Here is an 18,798-nt window from a genome sequence, read left to right on the forward strand (position 1 = left end):
ACAGGCTTCCAAGGTCACGAAGAGAGTAACCAAAGGGGGACTTGAACTCAGGACTCCAGACAGCCAACGAAGCACTAGGGAAGGTCCAGAGATTCCGTTCTCAAAAACCTCCCTCCTTTGGGATGTCTCCCACCACCCCGCCTGGCCTCGGCCAGGCCACCAGGATGCACGATGAAAGGGGTCATCCCAGCGGGATCTCTTGCCCCGCCCCCGACCCCTCAGTCGTGGAACAGGTCACTGCAGTGGAGATTCTGTCCCCCAACCCTCCCTCCTCCACGAGAGACGCCCATTCTCTTGCCTCGGCGGCGGGCGGCCTCCAGGTCTGTGGAGGGCGCTGTAGGCGCTGGGCCGCTCTGGCCGGCAAGCGGCGGGCTGGGAGGCTGCCTCCATGGTGGTGCGCTGTCCAGCATTTCAGCAATCGGCGGCGGCGCCCGCGGGGGGACGGAGGGCGCGGGGCCGCGGGGGCCGCGGAGCTACCCTGCCGAGCCGAGCCGAGCCGAGGAGGAGGCCCGGAGGCCACCCAGACAAGCGGGACCAGAGGGCCTGGCTCCAGCACCCGGTGGAGCGCAGCAGTCAGCAGGGAGGTGAGAGCTCCGGCTGGGGCGGGGGCATTTCCCAGAGGGGTTGGGGCTGGGTTGGATCTTGGGCCTCTCCAGCTGGGCCAGGGCCCAGAGTCTACGGAAGCCAGAGCTGACGGTAGCGGGTGGGGGACTGTCTGTGTGTTTGGTCGGGGGGTGCGAGGCACCTGGGGAACAGAGATGAGGAACGTTGTTCATTTCACTGAGAGGGATGGAGAAAGTGAGAACCCTGCCGGGTCACGGGCAGGACTCCACTGAGCTTAAATGACCACGGCCTGGTCCATAAGGATGCTAGAGAGGCACCCAACTGCAGTCTAATTGCCCTCTCGCAATTGAGAAGAAGGACCTGCTCCCTAGGGAAGGGAAAGACCAGTGAAGAGACCCTGTGGAGATGCTGGTCACTGGGAGGGATGAAGGGAGCAGACCCCCACCTGAATGCTGGGCTTCTGTCCAGCACAGGGTGGCAGCATCAGGGACAGTCTGGCCCCTTTCCCAGCTGCCCAAATGCCCCTGGGGAGGCAGAAGCTGGCAACAAGAACTGGGTCTCACACAGGATGGCATTTACTCTCTCACTGGGGAGAAAATGAAGGACACAGAAGAAATAATAACCATCAGGAGTTTGGGAGGGGGGTTTCTGTGGTCTCTCTGGGTGCCCAGGGAGGGTTTCTGGGGCTCACAGTGAGTCCAACCAACCCCAGAACAAATTCTTGGTTTAAAAAGAGAGAGAGAGAGAAGAGACGCAGCCTCTTTCTTGCCTCCTCCTCACCCTCCCTGCCAGAGCTCCTGCCTGGACAGTGTGAAGCCTCCTGCAGTTCCTGCTCCTGGTGGAAGGTCCATTGTGGGGATGAGTTTGAAGGGGAGCAAGAAAAGGGCGCTGAGGTCTAACCTGGTACTCCAGTGTCTGTGCTCTATCCCAACCATAACTTCTCACTCTCCCAAGACCTCACTCACTCATCCACTTCTGGCCTCAAGGGGCCTGGGTTGACCTTTTGTTCCATGACAAGAGACAAGGCAGGTGCTTCGATGGAGACCTGAGCAGGGTTTGGAGAATTTCTCTGTAGAGGGAGCATCTTTAAGGTCATGATCCCAGCAGGTGTCAGATCCTTCCCCAGCCAGAAATAGGACCAAGCTGGCTCAGAAATTGCTCCCACACAGCATCAGCTTTTCGTTTCCCTAACTTTATGCCCCATCCCACTCTCCTGTGAGCGATGGAGGAGGAATTCTTGAAGAGCGAATAAAGAGCGGTTTGGATTTTAAAAGGTAGTGCTGAGTGGGTAGAAAGTCATGGACTTTGAAGTGTGAGAGAGATGGGTTCACATCTAAGCTGTGTGACTTCAGGTAAACCACTTAACCTTTCTGAGCCTGTTTCCCAGTCTGTAAAACAGGTATAGCATTAACAGTATCTACTTTGGTGGTCAAAGAAATAATTCAACTATTTATTGGATAGGAAACTAGTTTTAAGCTATGCAATGCTGGGCAAGTTTCAGCAAATCAAATGCAAGTAAGAATTTTTAAGGAGAAGCTCTGCAAAGAGGGAAAAGTTTTCAGTATTGTTTGAAGCACATCTTCCTTTTCCCAGAGTGGGTGGACACTGGCTGACGGTCTCATACCAGGCACCATACTAGGCTACAGTTAACTCAGCTCATCCTCATGAAAACTTAACAAGGAAGCCATCAATGTCCCCATTTCACAACTGAGAAATGAGACTTGAATGACTTTCGCAAGGTCATGAAGCCACCCAAGCTGTCTTCCCTGGGACAGGAGTGGAGCTGATATCCTGTCCTGGCCCCTTGATATCAAGACCCAGTTAAATGTCAGTTTCTTGATTCATGATGCCAGCTTTCCAGGTGAGAAGCCTGAGGCATATGGGTGAGGAGGTGCGATGCAGTGAGGAACTGACTCCCCCAAGGTCACTGGGATATTTGGAGGTGGAACACGCTGTGAATTGTCCAACTGGGCGCCCCCACCACAACCCACCCCTGCCACCCTGACACCTGCCAGAGAGGGAGCCTGGGTCTGGCAGGCACATCTGCTCACTGCCCCACCCACTCTCACCTTCTCTGCCTGGCAGCCTCTTGCTGACCTCGGCAAGCCGGTGGCCGCCTGTTCCTCTCTGGGCAGTTAGCCCTCACCACTGTGATGAGGCCATGGTCCAGAGCAACTGCCAGCATTGCTGGGGTCGGCCTCTCCTACTGGCTTTTCCTTTGCCTGCTACCTGCTGCCAGTGGGGCAGAACTGTAGTTCCTCCTGTCCCAGCAGCCAGCCAGGGTGCCTCTGAGGTGATGGGAGAGAGGCACCCCCAACTGCCTTCCTTAACTCCTACACACACTCTGAGCCCCTGCCATGGGCCTGTCACTTCTCACACATTATCTCATTTCATCCTCACATAACTGGGTGCCAAGCTGCCACCGTCTCCCTTTCACAGAAGAGCAAAACCAGATCTGAAAGTGACATGATGTTCCCAAGGTCACAGAGCAAGGACTTGGTGCAATCCTAGGCTGCTGCCTCAGGGGCCCAGGTGGCTCCCACAACACCACTCTGTCCTCTGTTCCCCAGGCTTTCCTCGGTGAGGATCAGCCAGGGCACTGGGGCTTGGCAGGGGGTGCATGGGGAGCAGGGGAGGGGGGCATGTGATGGAGTTCAAGGATCTTTCTGGGCCCATCTCTGACCCTGGCTCCTTGTGTGAGCTTGAACAGGTCCCTTCCTGTCTCTGGGTCTCAGTGTCCTCAACTATAAAATAAAAGGGTTTGACCACATGACACCCCACCCCAGCCCCCTGCTGAAGGCCCTGCCAGCACTAAGATTTTAAGATCTCTCTGCTCCATAAATCTGTGTGTTGGGAACCCTGTGGTTCCATCAGCAGAGGTAGAATCCACCCCCAGGGTATGAAGGTTAGGTTTACTCATTGGAACTGAGATTTAAAATTCACCCATTCCCCTCCTAGGATCTTCCCAGGTAGCACTAATGGTAAAGAACCTGCCTGCCAGTGCAAGAGATGTGAGAGAAGTAGGTTTGATCCCTGGGTCGGGAAGATCCCCTGGAGGAGAGCATGACACCCCACTCCAGTATTCTTGCCTGGAGAATCTCATGGACAGAGGAGCCTGGCAGGCTATGGTCCATAGGGTCACAAAGAGTTGGATGTGACTGAAGCGACTTAGCCTACGCACCCACATCCCTCCAAATTACAAACCTGGGGTCTTAACTCAAAAGAGGAAAATGTGGCTGGAAGAGGCCCAGTGGTTCACTGGGAGATTGTGGTTCTGTGGCTGAGCCAGGATGGAGCCCTCCTGGCCCAAGATTTGAGGTGACCTCCAGGGACACTAAAGATGCTCTCCACACTCCTTCCTGAGTTGTTCAGGAAATCCCAGGAACCTCCCCCAACAGGACACGTATACATGGGTCCTACATCCAGGGGAGCAGCCGGGGTACAGTGGGGGAGGCTTATTTTTAGAGTCTTGGGGAGAGGAAGAGACTGCAGCTGACGCTCTAAAGAAAGGAGGCAGAGCCCTGCCAGGGGAGTGGGTCGGTAGGGCCACTGGTTCTGGTTCACGCTGTGCTGGGGGAGGAGCAGCTGGGCAAGACATGGGGGAGTTCCTTCTCAATTCCAACAACTGGGCTCAGCGAGAGGGGAAAGGGATTGAGGAGAGAAAGGAAGAGGGCTCCAGCTGAAGGCAGGCAACTCCGTGGGTCATGGAGGCTCAGGAAGGGGGAGGAGGCACAGGGTGGTGGTACTTAGAGAAAGGAGGGCAATCATGAGTGGAGAGGAGTTAGAAGAGGGGAGGGGGGCTCAGTAGAGGGGAGTGAGATCAGAGAGGAGGAGGGGGTTAGAGAAGGGAGGGGGCGGAGTGAGAGCTCAGGAGGAGCCCGTGATGGGGAGGGACCATTACCGACAGTTACAGACCCCAGCCTGGCCCAGCCGAGGTCTTCACTGGGGCCTCGTGCCCACTGACACCCCTGGGTTCCCCTCCCTTCACCTTCTTCTGGGTCATGAGAACAGGAGGGCGTCAGCTCTCTTGACTCTGTGTCATCCAGGACAGGGTTCTTAGGGGGCCTGGGCAAGCGAGCCAGGCAGGCCTCGGCTGCCCCTTGCACCTGGGAGAGAGACCTTGGTGGCCACGTGTGCCGGGGCTCCAGAGCAGCCCCCAACCCCCAGGGGCTCCTTGCTTATAGCCAAAAGCCGCCCGCCCATCTGTCTGCGTCGCTGCTTCCCCGGCAGTCAGCCTGGCCTCAGCATCCTGCCGCCCCCGCCCTGGCCTCCTGCCCACTGCAGAGGCTGCTGTGCCAGCTGGAGCATCCTGCCGGGGCCTGGGAGGACTGGAGGGGGACCTGGGCCCAAGGAACCGGACCCTGAGGCCCAAGCAGCTTACTGAGCTGGGGTGGGGTGGGGTGGGAGGGGGGTGCTCTTAGCCTGCCTGTTTCTAGCATGCAGAATGGCCTTTGGCTCTGAGATCTCTCCTAGGACTGAGTCCCATCCCCACCCTCATCCCCTAAAACTCCCTAGGATAGAGATAAGTAAGTTTCATTGAATTCTTCTGATGTTAAGAATGGTGCATCCTCATTGGGTTAGACTCGGGAGATAGAAAAACCAAGGAGAGAAAGGGCACGTGTGGTCCCAACGTGAACAAACGGGTCCTTCCTACCAGGACTTTGTCCGTGTGATCATAGATACACAGCATTAAATACCTGGGAACACCCTGTTGAGCGAAGTAGGTGTGCTATTTTTCACTCTATAGTGAGAATTTTCTGATATCTTTAAAGATTCTGCAAAAAGCCTACTTTTCAAGGGCAGATGAACACTGGGCACTGGTGGAGAGCTTCCCAGGGAGCCAGGGAGAGCTGCGGGGGTGGGGGTGGGGGGCTTGCTCTTCTCCGACGCTCTTGGGTGGGGCACACCTTGGGGGTCTGCTGATCATGGGTTTCCCTTGGGGAGGATGACTCTGGGGCCTGTGCCAGGGTCAGCTGGGGACTGGGGCAGGGACAGGGGGCCTGTTTCCCTCCCCCAGGGACCACGGCAGGGGAAGGCCAAGGCTGCCGGGGGAGGCGGAGCAGGAGACAGCCCTACATCCCATGGGCAGGGTGAGAACCTGGCCCCACTCAGACCTTAAAAGAAGGAGCTCAGAACTGGGAATCAGGCGACTGCCAGTCTCCTGGGCTCTGATCGCATCTGGACCCTCACCTCCATGATCAGGTCTGTTTCCCTTCCCTGTGAAATGGGCATAATAACACCAGGTGCATGCTGACAAGCAATTTGGGGGGTGAGTGCCAAGGCACCCAAGGAGGGACAAGACCCAGTGCACTGCCCAGAGGTGGCGGTCACTTGAGTGAGACCACACCGTTAGCATCCACCGAGTGCCTCCTATTTTCCCGGCATCGTATGAACAGCGGGGACATAGCTGTGAGGCAGACACCTGCCCTCACCTTGAGGAGCTCCCACGCTAGTAGGAAGGAGAGGCGTGAGGGAACTGAGGGATGGCCGTTGAGGTTGTGCTAGGGACTAAGGTGTCCACAGAGATGTGGACAGCCAGAGGAGGTGCTAGGGAGAGAGACCTTGAAGTCGGGCTTGGGAGAGAGACAGAAAAGGTGCCAGACAGAGAAAGTAAAGGTAGGGCATTCCTGATAACAGCGGGGCCACGGCCGGGGGTGAGAAGCCCCAGGGAACTAAGAGGACGGTCGATGATCTGACTTAGCCATGGCACTCCTGGAGCTAGAGGGCAACCCCAGGGCTGTGGCCAGCCAGGTCAGGTCTTGAAGGACCTTGAAAACCGCTGTTAGTGCTGGGAGTTGGTTTGGAAAGGGATGGGAGTGAGGGAAGGCTTTGGAGCAGTGTCACGAAATGATCACACCCGCCCTTAAGGAAGCCCGATCTCACTGCCTTGGGCGGGAGGACGATGGGGAGAAAGAGGCCAAGGGTAGGGGGCCAGGGTGGGGGGCACAGCTACGGTGGGGCGGGTGTGGGGGATGTGCCCCCGGGAGGTTTGACAAGGGTGGATCTAGGCCAGGCTCACCAGGGGGCAGGGGTCTGGGCATGGTCGGAGTGGGGCGGGGGCGGGGGGAAGTGGCTGTCAGCACCAAAGAAGCAGGTGGGGAGGTGGGCTTCAGGCCGGGCAGGGGGGCCCAGCCACCTCTCCTCCCAGGGGGTGGCCAGAGCGGGATGGAGCGGGAGCTGGGACTCGCAGCAGGTCTCACCTCCAGGCAGCCCTGTCCCCACTCCCTGCCTGGCAGAGTCTCTCTCATGCTTCCTTGTCCTTATGACCCATCCCTTATTGACCCCAGAACACCTCTCTTTCCTGCCTCCTGAATTCTCTCTTCCTCTGTCCTCTGCTCCTCATACATCAGAAAGTAGAGATGGTCATTTATTCATTCATTCATCAAACATGAGCTCAGCAGCTCCTCTGAACTAAAACACTCAGTTATCATTGTCATCCCCAAGCCCCATGCTCAGCACTGGAGAAAGGGAGAAATATCCCTCAGTCTAATGTGGAGTCAGGCCCGAGAGCTGGTGACTATTTGGGGATGGAATACGGGTTACGTGGGACCATCCAGAGAGCTGTGGGGGCACTGGCGCTGGGGGCAGGGTGGCCCACCTGGTTGACGTTGGAGCCAGCTTCACAGATGGTCCCCAGAAGAGGAGGACAGATCTGCCAGGGGGAAAAAAAGGGGAAGGGCATTTCTGGCAGAAGGAACAGCCTGAACGACAGTCCTGGAGGAGGGAAGAGTCCCGGGCACTTGGGGAAGAGGGTGGCTGGAGAGGCTAAGGAGTGTGGGGCCAGGCTGGAGAGGGAGGCCTCATGAGGGGTCTTAATGCCAGGCTGCGGAGTCTGGCCTTTCTCCTGCAGGCGGCAGAGAAACCAAGGGAGGTTTCCCACAGGTAAGCACATGGCCAGAGCAGTTTCAGGAAGGTCATCTCTGAAGGGCAGACAGGGCTGGACAGATGGAGTGGATGGGGGGCCGGCGGTAAGCTTTCAGGACACAGGTCACATGGCCTGGGACCTCCCCTCCCGCAGCTGGGACACCCAGAACCGCGGCAGCCATGGTCTCCAGGTGCAGAGTACCAGCCTCGGTATTTCCAGAACAGTCCGTGAACAGCATGTTCCTGGGACCCGCCCATGTAGAGCCTGATTGTAGGACCTGAGGTGGGGGGGGTCTGAAATTTTTTTTAATGTTTCATTTTATACTGGAGTAGAGCCGATTAACCATGCTGAGATAGTGCCAGGTGGTCAGTGAAGGGGCTCCCCGGGGACTACCCATGTTAGCAGTGAGAATCGGGGCCTCTTTGCTTTGCAGATGCTCTTTCCCTTGCCTGCATGCTCTTCTTCCTGCTTCCTTTACCTCCTCGACCTTCAGTCTCTGCTCCTGTGTCTTTTGTGCCATGCCTTGTTCCAAGCCCCCAGGTACCACCTCTTTCTTGCCCCGCCTTTTATATTCTGTCCTCCTGGGTGCCTCCCTCGGTAACCATCAGGGGCACCCATTTGGCATCTCCCATGTGCCAGGCACCATCGCAAGGGTTTCACACGTCCTAACTCATTTAGTCCTCGCAACGTCTTACAACAGAGTCAGGTCACAGCGGAGGCTATTGAACCACAGAGAGGTTGTTAATGTCACCAGCGTCACCCAGCAAAGAGGCTGCAAAGAGGCTGCGCTGTTCTGTGACGTCCCAGATGAGGAGCCCTTTGAGGGCAGCGATCCTGTGCAGAGCAAGCACAGGGCCTGGCACGTGGGAGGTGCTCAGTTTTCTCATCTGTAGAATGGGCAATTCCCCTCCAAGACTGCTCCACAGCTTGGGCGAGTCCAGGGCCCTGGTGGGGCCTGTAAACTCTGAGGTGTACGGACTGGGATGGGGACGGGCGTGGCAGCAGAGGGGGAACTCCATGCTTGGACTTTGGGGTGGAACCATTTCCCAGACAGGATGCCTTTCTGCCTCCTCTGCTGTGCTGACATTCAGCCTCTAGTAGAATCAGACTCTCTCGGATCTGGCCAGGGGCTGGGGAAGGGGTTGTGGCCAGGGTGGGGTCGAACCCCCTGATGAAGATTCTGGGGCCCAAGGTAGAGCCAGGCGGGGGCTCGGAGAGGCTGTAGCTGCCAGAGTGACCCCCATTCTCCCTGTGAACTTACAGGGCTTGTCCTTTCCCAGAGCAAGGAGGGCCCCCCACGCCCCCCTGCCATCCCTGCCTCCCACCCACCATCCCTCGAGAGCCATAGGTTATTGTCAATGATGTTGTTAATTAACTGCTTAATTAACTATTTAGGCTAATCAGATTAATTGACATTAATTGGCTACCATTTGTCAAGGGCCCTGGAAAGCGGTGCCTCTCAGAGTTGAAGCATGTGACTGGGTCTGGGCAGGGGCGTGGGGCGGAGTTGTTGGTGCCCTTTGGAGCTGGGGGAGCAGGCGACAGGCAGAGGCAGGATGGAGGTGCCCAGGTGGTGCCTCTCCCGGTGGCTCACAGGAGCAGTCCTCGGACATCTGAGTCCTAGGTCTTCATGCTTTGGGAACTGCATCACCCCATCCTTTCCCATAGTTGCATTTAAACAAAACAAAAAGTCCGATCAAGTACCAGAGGCAAGAGTGAGTACTTTCCATCCCCAAGGGCTGCAAAGACCTCAGAGTGGGGAGAGACCTTAAAATCCTAAATAAGCCGTGATATAAGTAGGTCACCACCTAACAACTGTGGGGATGACGTGTACACATTTGTTTTTTTAAAAAGGGAAAGATGAAGCAGTATAGGGTATATCAATGATGCAAAATATTAAACTGTGATAAAATGATCCGATTTGCATTATTTAGTCAATGACAGCCCCCAAAACCCACAGTACATTTTTATACCTGTTTTAAAACACAACTTACAGTTTTAAATTATAGCACTTGAAACAAAAAAGAAAAAACTACTATGAAATGCATCCTACGTTTTGAAAAAAGAAAAAAAAAGGCAACCCACTCAAAACTGAAAGTGTGAATTTGTCTTCAGAGCCACTCTTTCAAGATTCAATGGCTCCCACATCTAGTCTGATGCTGGGCTGGAAGACAGTAGCCTGCAGCTGCCTCTGGACTGTTCACTGACCTCCCCCCCTGCTCCAGAGGGTCCCTTCCCCTCTCTGGTGAATCCCTGGCTTAGCTTCCTGATGTGCTTACAGGGGGGCATAGGAGGTGTGGGTTTCAAGTATTCTGGAGATGAATACAAATGTAAAGGGAGAAAGGAGGTCCATTTTGGTGGGAGAGTCATGCTCCCAGGATGAGGGGTCCTTCAGGGCGTGAGGAAAGCTCCCGGCTTGATGACAGAGATCTCAAGCTTGGTAAGGGAAGACTTAGAGAATGAATGTGGGGTCTCTCTCCCCCTTTACTGCCTGATCCTGCAGCCCCTGGGGAAGGAAGGACCAGATGAGACTGGAGGCGGTTGCCTAGCAACGAGAGGCGCATCTGGATCGATGGGAATGGCAGACGAGGCTCCAGCCCCCAGCCCGACTCTCTCTTTGATCTCACCCAGCCCAGCAGAAACCTGGGGGGGATGCCCAGGGCAGCCTGCCTGATTAAAGCTGAGTCAATAGAGGGAATTTTCCATAATGAGATTGTGTGGGCAGCAGAGGCAGCTGCCCTGTCTCCCTGCTGCATCCTCCCCAGTGGGTGGAAGGGGCTTGTCTGTCTGTCCAGCACACACCCTTCCTGCTGATAGCTCCAACAGGGGCGTGGGGTACATTGTCACCCAGCTTGGACTCTTCGAAGTGTTGGGCTGCCAAGAATTCAGAGCCCAGCCCTGCCCTGGCCCCACTAGTATCCAGGCCCAAGTGCTTAGTCCAGATGGGGAAACTGAAGCCTGAAAAGGGAAAGAGATCTGGTTATACAGCTTCTAGCCCATCTTCCCTTTCCTTAACCCAGCCCTCAGGTGTGAACCAGGGCGGGTCTGACCTTTGTGGGGAGAAGAAGCGGGTAGAGGAAATAATGAAGCTGATGACAACTCGGGGCACCTCTGGTTTTACTCCAGACCTCCTCTGGTGGCTCAGCTGGTAAAGAAGCCGCCTGCAGCGCGGGAGACCTGGCTTCGTTCCCTGGGTTGGGAAGATCCCCTGGAAAAGGGAACAGCTACCCACTCCAGTATTCTGGCCTGGAGAATTCCGTGTACTATGCAGTCCACAGGGTTTCAAAGAGTCAGACACGACTGAGCTGCTCTCGCTTGCAGCCCTAGAGGCCAGCTTGGGAGAGTCCTCGGAGAGCATGGTGTCCTGACACCTTAGGTGGCTCTCTTCAGGACGCTACCCCAAGGCCATCTGGCTTGGACCCTCCCCAGGACACAGAGGTCCCCACTTCCCTGGCAGCCCAGGCCATCAGGGACAGCGCAGCCACGATGAGGTTCTCCTCTCCGTCTCCTCCCTGCCACCCCAAATCTCCGTTCGAGCTCAGGCAGCCACAGGGAATCTGTGGCTTTCTCTTCCCTGTCTGGAAGTCTACAGTTCTCTGAAGGCCACTGAGGGCCGTGAAAGGAAATAGAGTGGGCTGGGTGGGGGCAGGGATTCCTTTGTTCCACTGAAACACAGGGGAGGGGAGACTGAAACACAGCTTGCTTGTCTGCTTCCAGTTCTGGACTGCACAGGCTGCTTCCGGAATTGACCTGGTCTGTGTTGTTTTCAGTGGCCGGTATTGTGAGTCCTCTGTGCGCCACTGGTCTGCATTGGTCTGTGGGTCCCCTACGTTGTTGTCGTTGTTCGGTTGCTTAGTCGCCTCCCACTCTTTGCAACCCCATGGACTGCAGCACGCCAGGCTTCCCTGTCCTTCACTATCTCCCAGAGTTTACTCAAACTCATGTCCATTGAGTCAGTGATGCCCTCCAACCATCTCATATTCTGTCGTCCCCTTCTCCTCCTGCCTTCAATCTTGCCCAGCATCAGGGTCTTTTCAAATGAGTCAGTTCTTTGCCTTAGGCGGCCAAAGTATTGGAGTTTTAATTTCAGCATCAGTCCTTTCGATGAATATTCAGGACTGATTTCCTTTAGGATGGACTGGTTTGACCTCCTTGCAGTCCAAGGGTTGCTCAAGTGCCTTCTCCAACACCACAGTTCAAAAGCATCAATTCTTTGGTGCTCAGCCTTCTTTATGGTCCAACTCTCGCATCCATGCACGGCTAGTGAAAAAAACCATCGCTTTGACTACACAGATCTTTGTCAGCAAAGCAATGTCTTTGCTTTTTAATATGTTGTCTAGGTTGCTCATAGCTTTTCTTCCAAGGGGCAAGCATCTAATCTGAGCTCCTGGTTCTTCTCTGGCCTGTCCTGGGTTGCAGTGATCTGCACTGGTCTCATTTAGGCTGTCTTGCTTTTACTGTGGGTCGCTCTGTAGGGAGCAGATAGCTGAGGCCTCTCTGTCCCTGGGGACCTGCCATCCAGGCCCTCTGCTCTAGGAACTCAAATCAGAGCCAACAGGAACAAAGACAGGGCCCAGGGCTGGTGGGCAGGAGCCTAGTGCCAGGCAGGGCCTTCCTATCCATTGAATGACAGAGCTGGGCTCCAGGGCTTACCAAGGATGTGACCATGTGGTCTTTGCAAATGTCAACACATGTAAAGTCTGGGCATAATGAGAGTGGTAACCAGGAAACTTTGCCGCCGAGGTCCCCAGAGATGGGGGTGGTAAAAAACAAACAAACATACAAAAAAACTACAAGTAGTGAGCTCCCCATCAGTACAAACACAGGCTGGGTTTCATCAAATACTCACAGATGGTTGCTTTGTGCCAAGCTCTGTGCTGGGCAATAGGGGCGCAAAAATGGACACAACCCAGTCCCTGCCCTTAGACAGCCCTCGCTAGGTCAGGGGCACATAGTCACAACAGAGAAAGGTAAGCATTGAGGGTGGAGACCACAGGGTGAGGCTCTGGGAGCACCACAGAGACGCATCCCCCGGTGGAAGTCTAGGAGGGCTTCACAGAGGAGGTGATGCCTGAGCAGAGTCCTGTAGGATGAACCAGAAGGGGAAGAGCACTCCAGGCACAGGGAGCTGTTGGGCAGCATGTTCTTGGGTGGCTCAGAGCCCCGTGTGTCTGAGATAAGCTAAGGTGCCAGCTAAGCTGCCTGGCCCTCTCCTGCGGACAGTGGACATGCCCTTCCTCCCTGGCTTCCCTCAGACACCCCACCTTGGCTCTGGGAACTTCGCCAACCCGCTGCCTCCATTCCACAGCACAGTCTGAGTCTGCAGGGCAGGAGACAGCTCCAAGCCTGCCTGCCAGGCGCAGCTGCCCCCTCCGCACCACCCTGCAGACGGCACTGGAGCAGGGCGGGGGGGCAGGAGTGGGACCGTGAGGGCTGCTGTCCCTCCAACAACCAGCCCTCCCCCTAAGCCAGCCAGACCCAGCCCAGGGGCTCTAGCTGGCCTTCCCCTGGCTCCAACAGGAGCAGCAGGAAGCTCCGACTGTTGAATAATTGAGAAGGCTTTCAGCTCTCTCCCTCCCCCCTGCAGCGTCTTCTTGAGGGTTGGGTAACAAACAGCGGTGCCAGCGTCTCCCAAGAGAGACTCCAAGGAGGCTGGGAGGAAGCTCGCTCGGCTAACCCTCTCGCTTCCAGCCTACCTAGTGCCTTCCTCCCCGGCCTCGCCCCGCAGCATCTGTTTCCCTGTGAACACTGGTCCCTACTGGTCCGTGTGGGTGGCAATCTACTAGTCTTCACAAGCGGACACTGATCTGATGCATTATCAAACACATCAACCTCTGATTTCTACTGTATGTCTTCCTGATTAACTCATGCCTGTAGTGGTTTAGACGAGCTGGTGTTGTTTATGGGTAGTACATCACCAACTCAATGGGCACGAGTTTGAGCAAGCTCTGGGAGTTGGTGATGGACAGGGAAGCCTGGCATGCTGCAGTCCATGGGGTCACAGAGTCGGACATAACTCAGTGACTGAACTGAACTGATGGGTAGTACAGACACTAAATAACTATACACGGAACTTCCTACGGTCCTAGGCACTGCCACACTGGGCATATGTTCATTCCCTCACCTCTAAGGCAGGGGGTGCTTAGATTAACCCCATTTTACAAATGAGGAAACTGAGCAAAATGAGGTCAAGTCGCCTTAGGGCCCATAGTAAGTGATTTGAACCCAGGCCGGCTCTCCTGTCACTTGCTGATACATCTTGGTTAATGTGGACTGAGCTGTCCCTGAGAGTCAGACCTTTCTCCAGGGCAGAAGCCACCAACATCGAAGGCTCCAAGAAGCCAGAGAGATCTTTCTGAAATGCAGAGCTGACTGTGACTTCCCCAGCCCAGCAGCCTTCATGAGTTCCCCACGGCCTGCAGGGTATCCCTAGCTCCTCCGGCCCCTCCTGGCCCACTGTGCACAAGCCCAGGGTTCTTCCCTTTTTCTCTCCAAGCCTTCTTCCCACATGCCCCACACTCTGCCCAAGACATCCTTCCTCCCCTTCTATGTCCACTAGCTCCTACTTATGTTTCATGATTCCTCCTCCAGGAAGACCTCCCAGCTATGCTCCTCCGCGAACATGCTCCAGCTCAGTTGATGTCTCTGCCACCAGTCCCCCGTCCCAGCAGTTATCTTGCTTCTTCACCATGCCTCTCCTCCTGCCTCCCCTCTGGTGAGCCTCAGATTCTCAGAGTAGCTGTGACATGAGTAAGTGACCTGCCCTTAGGGCTGAGAGGCCATCTCCCATAACTCCCCAAGCCCCACCGCCTGGGGCAGGGAGGGAGCACAGGAAAGCTTGTTCTGGCCGTGGGCTGATTACCTCTGCCTCCCGCCCACACCTCCTGGAGGTCTGGAGAAGGGTCCCCACAGGGAAGGGAGGGGTTGGCTGGAGACCCCCCTCCACCGGGCACTCTGGGGACACTCACCAGCATCAGGGGTGCAGCCTGGCTTCAGGGCAGGGACTGGGGTGGGGAAGGGGTGCACCCAGTTTCCTCAGACACACTGGAGATGGATTTTCTTTGCCAGATTCATCAAATATCTTGACAAAAACCATTGTTGTTACACACTCATTTCTACAAAGACCCAGACTTGGTTTCACAAGCTAAGTGCCTGGTTTCTTGTGTGTTTATCAGTTCCATCACATTTGTGACAGTTACAAAGGATTTGTTTTTTTCCTCCAGGAAACTCAGGAAACATGTCCCTCCCACTCCCTTACCTTGCTCCACACTGGGCTTTTTCTCCGGAAGGGCTAACTCTGGGTTTTCAGTCTCCACCTTCATGGGAAGACTGGTCGCCATCACACACCCCACTCCATCCTGACCCTCTTAATTCCAGGTCCCCAGACCCCACTATCCCTGAGCCTTCAGCCTGTGCCACACATCCCCCTGCCCCTGCTTGGACCACCCCCTTCCTTAGACTCATCCTTGGACCACTTCAAACACCTTTGCTCTTGTGAAACCTTCCCTGACCATCACAGGCAAATACAGACCCACCCTGGTCTCTTTTTTGCTCCCTTGGCTTGGGACAGGGTAGGGACGGGGGTAATCAGGATCTGTCTTCAGAACAAGCTTGTCACTGAAAGAATGAATGATCCCACCACCCTGTGAGGGAGGGAATTTTTTTTTTTTTTTCGCTGCTCCACAGAGCATGTGGAATCTTAGTTCCCTGACCAGGGATCAAACCCGTGTTCCCTGCGTTGGAAGAGCAGAGTCTTAAACACTGGACTGCTAGGGAAGTCCCGAGGTAGGGACTATTGTCTCCACTTTATGGATGAGAAAGCTCAGGCTCGGGGACGTTTGGTAACATTCCCTGATCACCCAGGGAGAACTGGTAGCTCGAATCTTCTGATCCCAAACCGAATGCTGCTTGTTCCTGAGCCAGTGGGAGGCAGCAGAAGGACCTCAGTGGCAAGAAGGTGGTTGAACTGTGTGCACAGGTCGAGAGTTTACAGGAAGCTGTAGGAACCTGTACCTTTGAGGGTGCAGAAGCCCTACATCCTCGCGTCATCACTGGGGAGCTGGGCCTCTGGCCAGCAGTGGGGCGGGGAAAAGGAGCCCCCCGGAGAGTGATGCTGCCCCCTGGGGGAGAGAAGTTGCTAAGCTTCAGGAACAAAAGGGGTCCCTGGGTTGGTGCCATGTGGGCTGGTGACTGAGACAGTGTACGTGAGATGGGAGATGTTTGCTGAGGCCAGTGGGGGGCGGCAGGGGGAGACGGTGGCCCAGGTCATCCTTGCCCCGGGCTCTGGCCTCTGCCCTCTTCTCCCTCAACAAGCAGCAACCTTGCTCACCCTTGGGTCTCAGTCCTCAGCCCCCAATCATAGCTCAGCCTTCCGGACATCTGGATGTCCAGGTACTCCTCGCCCCCTCCACGTCCGGAAGAGGACGGTCACCCCTGACAAATCACCGCTGCTTATGAGACATTCGCGGCATGCCGGGCATGCAAGGAGGGCGCTGTTATTAGTTCCAGATCATCAGCAAGGAGGGGCTCCCCTCGTAGCTCAGATGGTAAAGAATCTGCCTGCAGTGGAGGAGACCCAGGTTTGATCCCTGGGTTGGGAAGATGCCCTGGAGAAGGAAAAGGCAACCCACTCCAGTATCCTTGCCTGGAAAATCCCATGAACAGAGAAGCCTGGTGGGCTGCAGTCCATGGGGTCGCAAAGAGTTGGGCATGACTGAGCGACAAACACTTGTGACTTGTGTGATTAGCAAGGAAACCAAGGCACAGAGTTTAAGCTACATGATGAAGGTCACTCAGCTCATGAGTTCCTAAAGGGCACAGCCCTGTTTCCCGGCCTCAAGCCAGGTTCCCCAGGGCAGGACCCAGTCTCCTCAGACGCATACGTGTTCCCTCCGCCCGCCCCCCCCATCTGGGCCAGTCACTCCCGCCCTCAGCATCTACCCCTCTGAGCTTCGGGGTGAGTGATGAGCCCATTAACTCAGAGACCTCTGTGCCTGTCAGCAGGCTGGACCCTGCAGGACGGATGGGCTGTTGCCCCATCAATTAATGTCTACCAGCAGGGCTGGACTTGCAGGTACCAGCTGCCAGACTGTGTTCCATCCTGTCCTCAGCCAGGCCTGCTCAGGGGACCCAGACTGGGGTCTGAGGGAAGGAGGCAGGCCCAGGGACTCAGCTGTGAGGCTTGGAAGTCAGAGCTCAGGCCTTTTAACCACTTCCTGGCTGGCAGAAGGGAGGATGCTCCCCCTCCCTCCATGACTTAATCCGCACATGGGTTTGGCCTACCCGTGGGACCTGACCCAGTGCTGGGACGGCCCCAGGCTGAGCTCTGGGCGGAGTTGGTGTGGCTCTGGCCACTGGCTACAGATGCAGGGAGGAAGCGGGCTGAAGGCTTGGCTCATACATACATTGCTAGTATAACCTAGACTTCCAGAGCAGGACAAGACTTGTGGGGTCTTTGAGTCCAGCCCCTCATTGTCCAGTGACGAAGCAAGGGTCCAGAGACTCATTCAGGGTCTTACAGCCAAACGGGTAGAGAAAAGACTTTCCATGTGTTGCCCTGTCTCCAAGGAGACGCAGCGTCAATGTCCCCAAGCGTCTTAACAAGTCAGGGTCAGGGTCAGGTTCACGGCTCTAGACCTCACTGCTGCCTGTTTGACCCCACAAGCCCCTCCCCCTTAACACAGCCCAGTTTATCCTCCATATTCTCCATCACAGCAAATGGCTGCACCTGGTCACCCAAGCCAGGGACCCAGTATCGTCTGAGGCACCTTCCTCCACCCCACACCCAGTCTTGCCCAGTCTGTCTACTTATTTCTCAAATCCTGGTCCGGCCCCCGCTGCTCTGGAGTCCCCGTCTCCAGCTCCTTCCGCCCCCTTCTGGGAAGCCTGCCCCGACCCACTGCCTGGAGACGCAGACTCTCCTCAAATTCTCTTCTATCACACTATGCTGTGATTACCTATGGTTTCCCAAACCAGCTGGTGAGCTCCCAGAGGGCCAGGATGGGGTCTTGTTTGTCTCCAAATCTCCAGTTTGTTGGTAGGGGAGGGAGAAGATGGCAAAGGAGTATGTACTGTGTTTGTCGAGTGAACATAATGGTCTATCTCCTATTTAAGCAGCTCCTGTAATGGGAAACTCACTTATCCTGGGATGAGCCACCTAGCTTTCATTTATATTAAATTATTTATTTGTTTGGTGGCACTGGGTCTTAGCTGTGGCGCGTGGGATCTTCCACCTTCCTTGCTGTGTGCAGGATTTTTTTTTTTTAGTTCTGAATGTGTGGGATCTAGTTCCCGGACCAGGGATCAAACCCAGGCCCCCTGCATTGGAGCCTTAGCCACTGGACCACCAGGGAAGTCCCCTACTACTTAGTCTTGGTAAAGTTTTGTTAGCGGGGGAAAAATCCTATCCTGGGCTTATATGAAGTCCACTTCCTCACAGGAGTCCTGGTTTTGTCTTCTAAAACCATCCCGTTTGGCTAGGGGCTTGCTCCTTTAAGTGGGGTTCAAGATCTGGCAAAGAGGAAACTTGTTAGAAAAGTAGATTATCAGCACCCACCCCAGATCTACTGAGTCAGAAATTCTAGGGGTAGACTCTGGCCATGGGCTTTCCAGGTGGGTAAAGAATCTGCCTGCCAATCAGGAGATGCGGGTTCGATCCCTGGGTCAGGAAGATCCCCTGGAGAAGGAAATGGCAACCTACTCCAGTATCCTTGCCTGGGAAAGCCCATGGACAGAGGAGCCTGGCGGGTAAACCGTCCATGTAATCTCAAAAGAGTCAAACACGACTTAGCAACTAAACAAGACCCTGGCCATCTATGGTTTAACAAGCCCTTCAGGTGACTCTACTAATAAGATTTGCGAACTGCTGTTCTAGACACTGGCTCCCAATTGCTGTTCCATAGATGGTCTGTATCAGAATCACCTGGAGAACACTGACAGTTTCACCCTCAGAGATTTTGATTCAGTAGGTTTCAACAGGAATCATATAAAATACAAGACACTTAGTTTAATTTGAATTTCAGATAAACAATGAATAATTCTTTTTAGTATGAGGATGCCCCAAATATGAAATTCAAATTATTTTAACTGTGCATCCTGTATTTTTATTTGCAACATCAGGCATCCCAACCTACTTCTAACAAGCTTCTCAGCAGACTCAGCCAGGTTTGGCCTAAATCCTCCAACCACTGGTATATTCTTATCACTTCCCCCTTCCAGACATTATATTTTTGTTGATGTAGGCTAAGATAACGTGCGCTTTTGGCAGCCACATTATGATATTGACTCAAATTGAGCCTGTGACCACTGAAAACCCCTAAATTCTTCCTAAATATGCTCCTGCTAACATATGTCTACCTCACTCCAATTTT

The 18,798-nt window shown here is 55.0% G+C and overlaps 1 protein-coding gene across 1 annotated transcript in view; it reads left to right on the forward strand.

Moving 5' to 3' along the window:
- The window catches only part of SRRM3 (serine/arginine repetitive matrix 3), a 53,547-nt gene continuing 35,179 nt past the window's right edge, over nucleotides 431-18,798 (forward strand). The window contains exon 1 of the mRNA XM_018040992.1: nucleotides 431-584. The gene's annotated coding sequence lies outside the window, so the exon portion shown is untranslated. The remainder of the gene's footprint in view (nucleotides 585-18,798) is intronic.

Source organism: Capra hircus, chromosome 25, assembly GCF_001704415.2.
Source record: "Capra hircus breed San Clemente chromosome 25, ASM170441v1, whole genome shotgun sequence".
NCBI classification, from domain to species: Eukaryota; Metazoa; Chordata; class Mammalia; order Artiodactyla; family Bovidae; genus Capra; species Capra hircus.